The sequence below is a fragment of the Adiantum capillus-veneris genome, chromosome 18, assembly GCF_014529385.1.
Source record: "Adiantum capillus-veneris isolate H3 chromosome 18, ASM1452938v2, whole genome shotgun sequence".
NCBI classification, from domain to species: domain Eukaryota; kingdom Viridiplantae; phylum Streptophyta; class Polypodiopsida; order Polypodiales; family Pteridaceae; genus Adiantum; species Adiantum capillus-veneris.
Window position 1 is genome coordinate 126,813,595 of NC_140948.1, and position 11,906 is coordinate 126,825,500.

Below are 11,906 nucleotides of genomic sequence, written 5' to 3' on the forward strand. Positions count from 1 at the left end.
GATCAACATAAAACTTCCTTTGCAGCTGAATGGGGTATTTTTGCCTATAGGGTTATGCCTTTTGGGCTAACTAATTCTACTGCCACCTTTCAAAGATTGATGAGCCATGCTTTCAAAGAATATCTTAGGAATTTCTTGGAAGTATATATGGATCATTTATGTATACATTGATCGATCCGGGCTGATCATTTTGAACATCTCAAAAAGGTCTTCAAAAAATGTAGACTTTATAGGATTTTCTTAAATCTTGAAAAGTGCACATTTATGGGTAGACAAGGAAAATATCTTGGATATAAAGTGTCAAAAAATGGCATAGCGATCGATTTATCAAGGATTATTTCAGGAGAACCACCAAAAGGGGTAGACAATGATCTACCAGCCTAATGAGAAAGTAGAGATTAGATTAAAAATAGCTTCTCTAATTACCATGGATTAGCAGTAGCCTCTTAAGCATGGGCGTTAAGCTCAAGGCTAGGCCATCCATAGAGTGAACACTCAAGCGAGAGAGAGCTCTCAAAAGTGGACCCTCAAGAGTGGATACTCAAGAATGAAGCCTCCTTGCATAAAGGCTTCCTTTTAAAGGCTTTCACCACAATCCCTTCTACTATGGGTTTAAGTTTGAGTCCTCTAGCTAGCATATACAACTTTGGAACTCCAAATGAGCCCAAGACTTATACAAAGTGAGTAGGAAACATTATGCACATCCATAGCATATCTCCCGCTTGATGCATATTTGGTGTAGCCTGTGTTAGCCACTGCTAACATCTTGGCATGAGAGTAAGGAGTGTTCGTGAGGGACTGCTTTATGCTAAAAACAAAGATAGAGAGAACACAAAAACCCCCGTTGAGTGGGTAATACTAAGTGGAGACACTTTCCTGAGGGAGCGCCCATGTTGAGAACGCCGAGCTCACATATCGTTCATAAGACTGGAAATCCAGTGTAGGAGATAAACGTTCATTCAACCACCATTTAGATTGAGTCTTATGAAATCGAGCGTAGGAGATAAACGTTCATTCAACCACCGTTTAGATTGAGCTAATTTTAGGTGTACTCCTGAAGGAGTACGAGCGGAAGTGCGACGCGAGAGAGAGTGCGAGAAGAAGAGCACGACGATATGGTGAACTCGCTCTACTGTAATGTGTAGAGCATAGTGAGTTCTTATTAGGTTTTTACAAAAGAATATGTGTACATACCTGGCGGCCCGCCCACTTACCTGGGCGACCACATTGGGCTTTATACCCCAACAACCTCCCACTTAAAGTCCAATGTGGTACTTTAAGTGTGAGAGAAGCTACTATACAAGCTAATATACAAGAGATGTAGAGAAGTGATGTACTACCCTACACCTAACTGCTTGCAAAAATGCGCAAAGCTCTCTGAGGGAAGTCCTTTTGTAAGTAGATCAGCAGGATTTTCTATGGTGTGAACTTTGACAAGCTGAAGTTGCTTATCCTCGAGCATTTCCCTGATGAAATGATACTTCACATCCACATGCTTTGTCTTTGAGTGATAAACTAGATTGCGAGCCAATTGTATAGCACTTTGACTATCACAATATAACACAGGCATCTCTTCTTTGATTCCCAAATCTGTTACTAGTCGATTAAGCCAAATTGATTCTTTGCATGCCTCTGATGCTGCAACATATTCAGCCTCTGTAGTAGACTGAGTAACACAATCTTGTAATCTAGAACGCCATGATACTGCTCCACCAGCCAATGTAAAGACATATCCTGATGTAGACCTTCGGTTGTCTAAGTCACCTGCATAATCTGAGTCTGTAAAACCCTTTCCACTTAGCTCCTGACTCCCATAGCATATACGCATACTCTTTGTAGCTTTCAGGTATCTCAATATTCCTTTCACTGCCTCCCAATGTTTCTTGCCTGGGTTTGACATGTATCGACTTACTACTCCCACTGCAAATGCAATGTTTGGGCGAGTAGCAATCATTGCATACATCAAACTACCCACTGCAGACGCATATGGAATCTTATCCATTTCAGCCTGTTCTTCCTCAGACACAGGACAATCTTGTTTGCTAAGTTTCACATATGGTGGCAATGGAACACTCAATGCCTTTCCCTTCTCCATATTGAAACGTTGCAAAACCTTGTCAATATACTCTGTTTGAGATAACCAAATCAACTTATTTGATCTGTCTCTCTCAATGCGCATACCAAGTATATGACTTGCCTCACCCATGTCTTTCATGTCAAACGATTTTGCCATCTTTGACATCAAAGCTGAAATTTCTTCCAAGTGCTTGCCAGCAATCAACATGTCATCCACATACAAAATAAGGATCAGCCAACTGCCATCCTTAGCCTTCTTTGTATATAGACAGTGATCGAACTCACTACGTTTGTAGCCTTGAGAAAGCATAAACTTGTGGAATTTATGGTACCATGCCCTCGGTGATTGTTTTAAGACATAAAGACTCTTTAACAACCGGCATACCCAATCTTCCTTGCCTTTCTCAACAAACCCTTCTGGCTGCTGCATGTAAATTTCCACATCTAAATCACCATGCAAGAACGTTGTCTTGACATCCATTTGGTGCAACACCAAATCTAATATGGCAACCAATGCAAGAAAGCATCTCAATGTAGTCATCTTGACCACCGGAGAGAAGACTTCATCAAAGTCAATGCCTTGTTCTTGATTAAAGCCCTTGGAAACAAGCCTTGCTTTGTACTTTGGCTGACTATCATGAGCGGTGATCTTATACCTGTAAACCCATTTACAAGGTAGAGCCTTTTTTCCCTGTGGTAATTTAACTAGCTTCCATGTCTTGTTTTTATGCAGAGCTGTCATCTCTGACTGCATGGCCAATTGCCAATTCCCGGAGTCCTTCATTTGCACTGCTTCCTTGTAACATGAAGGCTCATTGCAATCAATCAACATGACATAGTTCATAGATGGAACAAAACTTTCAGGAGGTCGCGTGACACGTCCAGATCTACGCACAATAGGTGGCTCAGGCTCAGCCACAACCTGTGGTTCGACTCTATCCTGTCCTTGCTCCTCTTGAGCCCTGACATTTTGTCTTGCACGTGCAGGTCCATCTTCTTGGAAGACAACTCTTCTAATCTCCTCAACCCTCTCTGGTTTAGAATGATATTTGGATTCATTAAAGTGAACATCATTGCTGCGGACAACCTTTCTGGATTTGGGATCCCAAAGTCTGTACCCCATCTCACCAGAATTACCATAGCCTAGAAAGATGCACTTTCTACTCTTTGGCTCAAGTTTGTTCCTAAATTCCTTTGGAACATGAGTATATGCCTCACAGCCAAAGACTCTGAGATGCTTGTATGAGGGCATTTTGCCTGACCATACCATCTCTGGCACTGAATCCTTCTGCAAAACCTTGCTAGGAGATCTATTTACAAGATGAATAACTGTTGATACAGCTTCAGCCCAAAACCCATTTGGCAGCTGTGCATTAGACAACATACTTCTAACCTTCTCTTGTATGGTCCTATTCATCCTCTCAGCAACACCATTTTGAGGAGGATTTTAAGGAGCAGTAAGTTCACGTTTTATACCTTTTGACTCACAAAAGTCTTGAAAGGCCTTTGAAACATACTCTCCACCATTGTCAGTGCGTAAGCATTTAAGCTTCTTGCCACTCTGATTCTCCACAAGTGTCACAAACGTTTTGAAAACACTAAACGCATCATCCTTGTGCTTGAGAAAGTAAACCCATACTTTCCTCGAGTAATCATCTATAAATGTCATAAAGTAAGAAGCTCCCCCTAGAGATAGGTTAGGCATAGGTCCACACAAATCACTATGAACAAGTGCCAACTGTGTATCTCTTCTACTGCTTCTATGCTTATGTGGCTGTTGTGTTTGCTTACCATACAGACAATGTTCACAGAATTCAAAATCATTAAATGAAAAGCCAGGCAAATAACCAGAATGAGACAAGATTTTCATTCCCTTCTTGGACATATGTCCTAACCGGCTATGCCACAAAGAAACGTTCGGCTGCTCGGTTACATTGATTACATTTTTAGAGACATTTGATACATAAATCATGTAAAGTCCTCCAGACTTTACTCCATGTGCTACTGTCATAGAACCCTTGGATATCTTCCACATGTTCTGTCCAAAAGTGGTGACGTAGCCAGCATCATCAAGTAAACCTGTGCCGATCAAGCTCTTTGTAATTGCGCGAACATGTCTCACATTCTTCAGCGTGAAAGAAGAGCCATTCTGAAACTTCAATTGAACATCTCCAACACCTAAGATCTCACATGTCTGCCCATTGCCTAGCCGAACGTGATCTTTAGTGGTCACATAAGAGGTAAACCACTCCTTGTTTGGAGACACATGAAGTGATGCCCCTGAGTCTATAATCCAGCCACTCATTGCATTTCCATCAGATGCTGTAAGAAGAGCTGAGTCCATTGTATTCTTCAAGAAGTAGATGTCTCCTGACACTAGACTGTCATCTTCTGCAACAGTGTTTGTCACATTTATTTCTTGAATCTTCACTAAGGACTTGTTCTTCTCACCATGGTCTTCAGCTTTCTCTTTGCCTTTTTCTGCTTTCCATTCTCTGCAGTCTCTTTTCATGTGACCCTTCTTGCCACAATGGTAGCATTCTATGTCACTCTTGCCTTTAGCACTGCGGGACTTGCTACGAGACTAATTCCTCTTTCCACCTTTGTACTTTTCTTTGGTCCTTCCCCTGACAACTAAGGCTGTTCCTTTGCCTTTGTCCATTGTCTTTCTATTGGTTTCTTCAGTAAGCAGACTTCCTTCTACACCTGCTATGTTCAAACCATCTGGAGGTGCAGAATTACTCAAAGCTGTGCGAAAAGTGTCCCAATTTTCCGGCAATGTGATCAACAGGAATATAGCTCTAACAGGCTCATCAAACTTGACACCTTGAGCTGACAACTGACTATAGATTGTGTTGAATTCATTCAGATGATTGGACATAGGTGTCCCTTCTTTCATCTTCAAGTCAACAAGCTTCTTAAGCCAGTATACCTGTGAAGATGCACTCTGCTTCTCATAAAGATCACTCAGCTTTAACCATGCTTGATAAGCCAACATCTCGTCTGCTACATTGAAGTAAACGCTTTCTGCCAAAGTCAGCATAATGGTAGAAAGTGCCAATTCATCCATTTCGCTCCATTCATCTTCGTCCATATCTTCTAGTTTTATCCCCTTGAGCTTTATAGGTTTTATCTGCTTCTTTTGTACCAACACGTGCCAAATCTGCTTCTTCCACAATGGGAAATTGGTTCCATCCAGCTTCTTGATATTGTAAAGAGCAGTGTCCTGTGATCCAGCCATAGCTACGCTTCACAGTAGTTTACTTTTCTGGGAGAAATTCGGCAGAGTTTCCCCTGTAAACTGACCTCTGAATCAATATCAACCTGTCAAATGAACCAAGAAAGCTTCAGATTCTGCAGAAATTTCGGCAGAGTCTCCTTTGTAAAATGGCTCTGGTGTACTAAAAACAGACCAAAAAACAGCTCAAAAAACACTATCTCTCTAACACTGTAAGCTGTGGGTAAACCTGTCCTGCACCTGTACTGTCTCTGACTGTTCTGTCACTGTCCTGTAAGCATAGACTGCGACAATGCCTCAATGGCACTAAAGCAAAGATGCAATCCCAACTGTCTAACTCACAGTCAATACATCCTAGTTGCCTATCTAAGGGTGCTCGAGGGATCGCTCCAAGACCTGTATCACCGAAAGGATCTCAACATTCGAGAATCCCCCAGCTCAATAAAACCTCACTCGACCCTCAACAAAGGCTGCAGTAAATCTGACAGTACATAGACTTCCCACAAAGTCATACATCCACAAATTTCCCACTGTATGCTGCAACCGCTGCGGCGGTTGTTTGCTGCGTGACTCACAGCCAGCAAACCCTCAACAGACATACATCATCTCTGACAATACATCCCATGTGGAAATACCTGCAATGTCAGGATGAAATCTGGAATATCAAGCAGCAAACACAAGCTACCTGATGAACTAGTGGATGTCGCCTATAATCTGTGTGTAGATGCGCTCGTGTCGTATGTGACACGCCTCCAAGAACTGTGAGCCGTCCTTCGATGTGTAGACAGCCACAAATCAACACTCTGGGAGTGTCGATATCCTCAGCACCTGCAGTCGTAGGCCGAAAACCCAAATTTGCAGAGTCGGATCTGCACCCGCTGAGATCACGTATTCGAAAATGGCCTGCACAGACCTTTGTCGAAGCCGAACGGTGGCCGAGATGACCTCAGAATGAAATTCTGACAACACCGAGCCCTTCGGACTCACCCACGAGATTTGGGGCCGTGTCTTTGCTTGTCAAATTTCACTCCAATCTGAGCTGGTGACTCTAGCCTCCTGCAGTGCTGCCCCGAGCCTCGATCTGAGCTTTGATACCAGTTGAAGGAGTACGAGCGGAAGTGCGACGCGAGAGAGAGTGCGAGAAGAAGAGCACGACGATATGGTGAACTCGCTCTACTGTAATGTGTAGAGCATAGTGAGTTCTTATTAGGTTTTTACAAAAGAATATGTGTACATACCTGGCAGCCCGCCCACTTACCTGGGCGACCACATTGGGCTTTATACCCCAACAACTCCTACCCACTATCTTTATGCTAAAAATGGCTTGCACTAATCAATCAGTTGTGTGTGTGTGTGTGTGTGTGTGTCTGTGTGTGTGTGTGTGTGTGTGTGTGTGTGTGTGTGTGTGTGTGTGTGTGTGTGTGTGTGTGTGTGTGTGTGTGTTTTTTGATCGTATTGTGCTACAAGCCAAAGTTTTAGGGAACAGCAGGGCAAGGAGTTAGGAAACCAGGGCGTGAATTAGCAATCTAGACCTGAAGCAATATATAAAAAATTACAGTGTTCTAACATCGGAATTTTTTCAAAAAGTGTGTGTTAGTGAGAGTAGCTCACCTTCTTTAAAGACTTTAATGAAGGTATATAGATAGTGTATACCTGGAGGCGGCCAGATAAAATGGTGTGGGAAATAAAGAGATAAGGAGAAGGAAAGGGGGAAGGAACCTATTGGTGACCATCAAACAGTTAGAGAAAGAGAGTGTGTCTAAGAAGCATAGCCATTGTTGTCGATTGGCTCACAATGTAGAGAATAATAGAGAGATAGAGAGAGCGAGATTACCCGAGAGGGAAGGAGTTGGCTAAAGGTTAGCCAAGACATTGTCTTCTAGATAAGTGAGTGTGTGTGGTTGTGTTTGGTTGTTTTGGGGGGGGGGGGGGGGGGGGTTCTCTCCACTCACCATAGAGGAATGATGAGAATACTTCTAATCATCAGCTATATGTAGTAGCCTACTTGCCTACACTAGTCTGGTCTCCTCATGCAATCAATCGCACACTCTCACCCTTGAACCTCGGGCATGCATAGCATCGCACTCCGGCAGGTAGGCTTGATGATCAAGGACAATTGACTAAGTACCATAACGCCATCCTTAAGAGGAGTTTTAATCTTGGAAAACAAATTGGAGAAATCTCTTGATAATTGGACTACGGCGTTCCCAAGGGATGTATCCTCATCTCTTTCCTTTCACTTTACTAGAACCTATTTAACTAGTCTTGCTTGGTGGGCCTTTGCCGCTCATAATCTGATAGATTTTGGAGTGCAGCTGGTTAGTTGGTTAGCTAGTTGTGATTGTTGCCGCATTGGGTTTTGTTGTGGTGACTCGAGAAAATGAGTAGAACCAATTGACAGGCTCCAATAATAGCTCATCTTGGGACTTGATGAGCATTGGAAAGAAGTAAGTTGTCATGTCCCATAGTGCTCCATATAGGAAATTGAGCTACTAAAGAGGGTAATAAAAGGGTTGCAAGTTAACCTAGTTTGGTAGTTGTTTGCAGATGGTACCATTCAATCTAGTAATATCGACCATTTAGTCTCTAAACTGTGGAACGATCGTTGAGACACCCATCTTATCTCAATCAACTGTAGTCAATTTCCTTTATTTTCAATATATAGGTTGAATTTTTAAACTGTGCAAAAAGAAATGTATGTCTATTTGATATATACATACGATGAACGAAATTGAGCATGCATTCGTGAGGAAAACATATGGCTAAACTGAAGCTTTGACAAACTAAAAAAATACAAAAACCATATATAGAGCATAAAATTCGAACTATACAACCGATCTGATAATCTTGTACGAATGCCATCCAATTGTGCAAAGCCAGAGGACAATGTTTGATTCAAGCTACAAAAAAGCAATGTGAATAGTTAAACATATCCTCTTGCAATGAAACGTCACAAACTGAAACCGCAGAGTATATAGTGCACGTCATGCAGAGGTGCCATACAAAAGTATGGTGGAGAGTTGGCACTGTGGTCTCTCCAAAAATTATAAGAAACGGAAGCCGTGCCCTGCCCCGTAGCGTTTATGTGTTGCGCCAAGAAAACACATAGTCATGGGGTGCTAGATGCAGATAACGGACCTTGTGGTGTTGTCGAGATGGAGTCGCGCTTGTGCAATTGAAATATCCAGTGTTGTGAATATATATCCTCCCTGCTAGACCCAAAACACGCATTAAGAGATAAATACACACCCTCTTTTTTACACTAAAAAAATCCATTTGAGCCCCGTCCCCCGTCCCACTCCTCGAGACGCGTCACTTGTGACTAATGACCAAAGCACCACCAAGCATGACATCTATCTCCAACAAGCCGGCTAGCAATCTCACTATGAATTCTCTTACCCATGTCAATGCCTTGTGCAAGGCCGTAGTACATTTTGAGAGAATCCTTTCCTTTGCATCCAGTGTGCTTCCTCCAGCCTCCCATTGTTCAGTCAAAATCGCCAGCACCCTCTTGTCTTTGTTCTATAGCTCCTTGCTTTCTGCAACTCGTCTCTTCTCGGACTTTATCTCTGTCGTCCTCTAAAAAGTTGATGGTTTGTTATTGCCAGATTTGCTAGAACTCTGCTCGGTGACTTTGTTGCACGGCGCTTTTGTTGTTGCACCCAGCTCTATTTTTTTAATGTTTATTGTTTGATGTGCGCTCTGCTGCTTTTGGTTTGCTGCTTGCCGTCGGATTCAAGTGAAAGGGAACAGCCTCAATGTTGCCAAGTGGCTCAACTCGCTGGCTTGCTTTAGGAAAATTGTCTTAGGCTTCTATTTGCAGATCCAATCACCTCCTTGTGCACCCTCGGTGAAACCCCAGTTCATTTCCTTGTCGTCTCTTTTTTATGTTGCTTTATAACCTTGCACCACCAGGCTCCCAAATCACGCCGTCAACTTACAAGTCCCCACCCGCTTATAGGCCTATTCAGCACTTTTTCTTATCTTCTCTGATCAACTCCTCTATCCACACCGCTTGTAGGCTTCTCCCCCGTCAATTTTTCTCATCCTCCGTCTTTCCACCTCAGACAGAGCCCCCGATTTCAGCCAGTACCCCAGTTCGTCAGTGCTTTTTCCTGCCCAAAGCCAACATCATCGCCTTCTTATCTACCTACTGCCTTGGCGAAAACCTGCCAGCGCTCTTCTCTTTTCTTTTTTCTTTTCTTTTCTTTTGGTTATGCTTTTCTGAGCGAGTCGCAACGCGAGATCGCAACACTTTTTTTGGTCTTCGAACGAGGTCGAGGTCCACTGATCCGGAGTCAATGCTCAGGATTAAACCAAGTGGCTCAATACGATGGCCCTATTTGAGAAAAGGACCCGAGGCTCACCAAGTAAAAATGGTATTTGTGGTATAACAATTCTTGGATTTAGGAATTGTTATACCACAAATACCAACCATTTTTAAAAATTACATTTTCATGTGGGTGAAGAGACTATTCACATTCATGTAAAACTACGGGTGACTCTACAAGAATCTACGGGTAGTTTTACATGAATGTGAATAGATTCTTGTAGAGTCACCCGTAGTTTTACATGAATGTGAATAGATTCTTGGATTTAGGAATTGTTATACCACAAATACCATTTTTAGAAATTACATTTTCATGTGGGTGAAGAGACTCCTTCAACCTGCTAGCATGAAACATTGGATACGCTTGTTGATAGCTCTCTCGAAACTCAAGTTTGTTAGCTATGGCCACAATCTTTAATGGCGCAAGAACCTTCAAGAAGACAAACTCCCCTTCTGCATAGGTGACAGGTCTACATTCTTTATTAGTATACATATGGGCATGATCTTGTACACTATGGATTCTATCTCTTGCTACCTTCAACACTTCATCTATGCCTTCAAAAAAAGTCTTTGGCAGATTGGATATTCTCCTCCTCCCGCCCTCTGGCCATAAGAGATCTAAGCTCAAAATCACTCATCAATATGAATGGTGTGAAGCTTATATATGAATGTTTGGAGCTATGGTAAGAAACTCCAAATGTGATAGATAATCCTTTAGATAGATTGTTTCTTGTTTACATAAGAGCAAAACGTATTCTCTAATATTTGACTCTTTTTATTCGACCATCAGGCTGGAAATGATTATTTGTGCAATATTTTTCGGTTTTTGAGTTTGGTTTATGCCTTGCACAACTGTCCTATGAAACACACATTTCAAATAGATATTAGACATATTCTTTCACGACAATAGATTTCCAAGCCAAGGACAAATATGAAGGAAGGTTTTGTGTTTAAGACGTCTACAACAGAAGTTGTCTTGAATGTTGATCTACATGAGGAGAAAAGGTTGGGGTGGCCTATGGCACTCAGGTGCAATTTGATCATACTATACGTGTAGCAGACTAGGTCACGATGGTATGTCATGCACGCGATCCAAGGTGAAGCCTATCCAAATTGTTTTATATGTCCAACCTATGCAACCAGTGTTGTGCACCATGTAGGAACTCCTAGACAAGGTTATGAGGGCATGTTTTTTTGGCTTCAAGACCGACAAGGCATGAGCACAATGAGCCATATATACAACGGTTGAAAAGGATAATTTTCTAATGGAGAGAGAATGATATGCCTTTTCCATTGGAAACAAAACATGCTAGGTCACACAATGAGCTACACTGCATCATCCTCTAAAGTACATGACTCACAAGAATATTGAACGAAGCCAACAATGGAACTCTCTGCTAGAGGGAACCTGCTTCATGGTTATGGGATTAGAAAACTGGTAGGCGCAAAAGGAAACCAGCAGAAGTGATCATGGAAGACAACTACATGTACCATCCTGAGTATAATACAATCCCTTGATATTGCAAGCAAAGCACATAGACTCGGTGAGCAGGGTGAGTGTGAGAGGTTGAGGGTTTTGGATTTACAGTAATGAAGGGAGAAAGGTGTACGGGTGTGCAAGAGACCAATAGCCATAGCCTCTGAAGCCGAGTTCGACCACACACAAGGTTATTGTTGCATCACGTTCCAAAGGGGAAGAAGAACCTTGTCTGCTCAATAGCAGGCTGCAAAACAAGATAGCGCTGACTTAGTTCAAAATTTTGCCCAAAACATATCAGAGAGGATTTCAGTAGATAGAATCCATGACGGGACCGTAAATGATAATCCAATAGCTGGGCAGTAATTATTTAGAAATAACACCCAACCGACTTCCGTTGGATGTAGTTTCTTTGTGTCAAAGCAATCATAAACCTAAAATCACAATGATTTGCATGCGCATGCATCCACAGCGCAAGCGAGCAAAGGTGCAACTAGAAACTAAAGGAATCAATTCAACTTTTGAGGGGATGTTCATCTGAATGATACAGCACCTCGTGGAATAATGTTCAAGAGTTATGATCACATAGTTAACAGGCTACAACCCTTCAGGACATGATTGGTGTACATGATGATGGCATGAATCTAGCTGAGGCCCTTACAACGTATGCAGCTCCAGCATAGACGAAGTGAGTTTCGCTCCAGCCTAAACAACAAGAGAGCACCCCCACATGTGTTGCCAGTTGTGCCACTTCCTTGAGACTGGATTTATATTACAATCTTCTT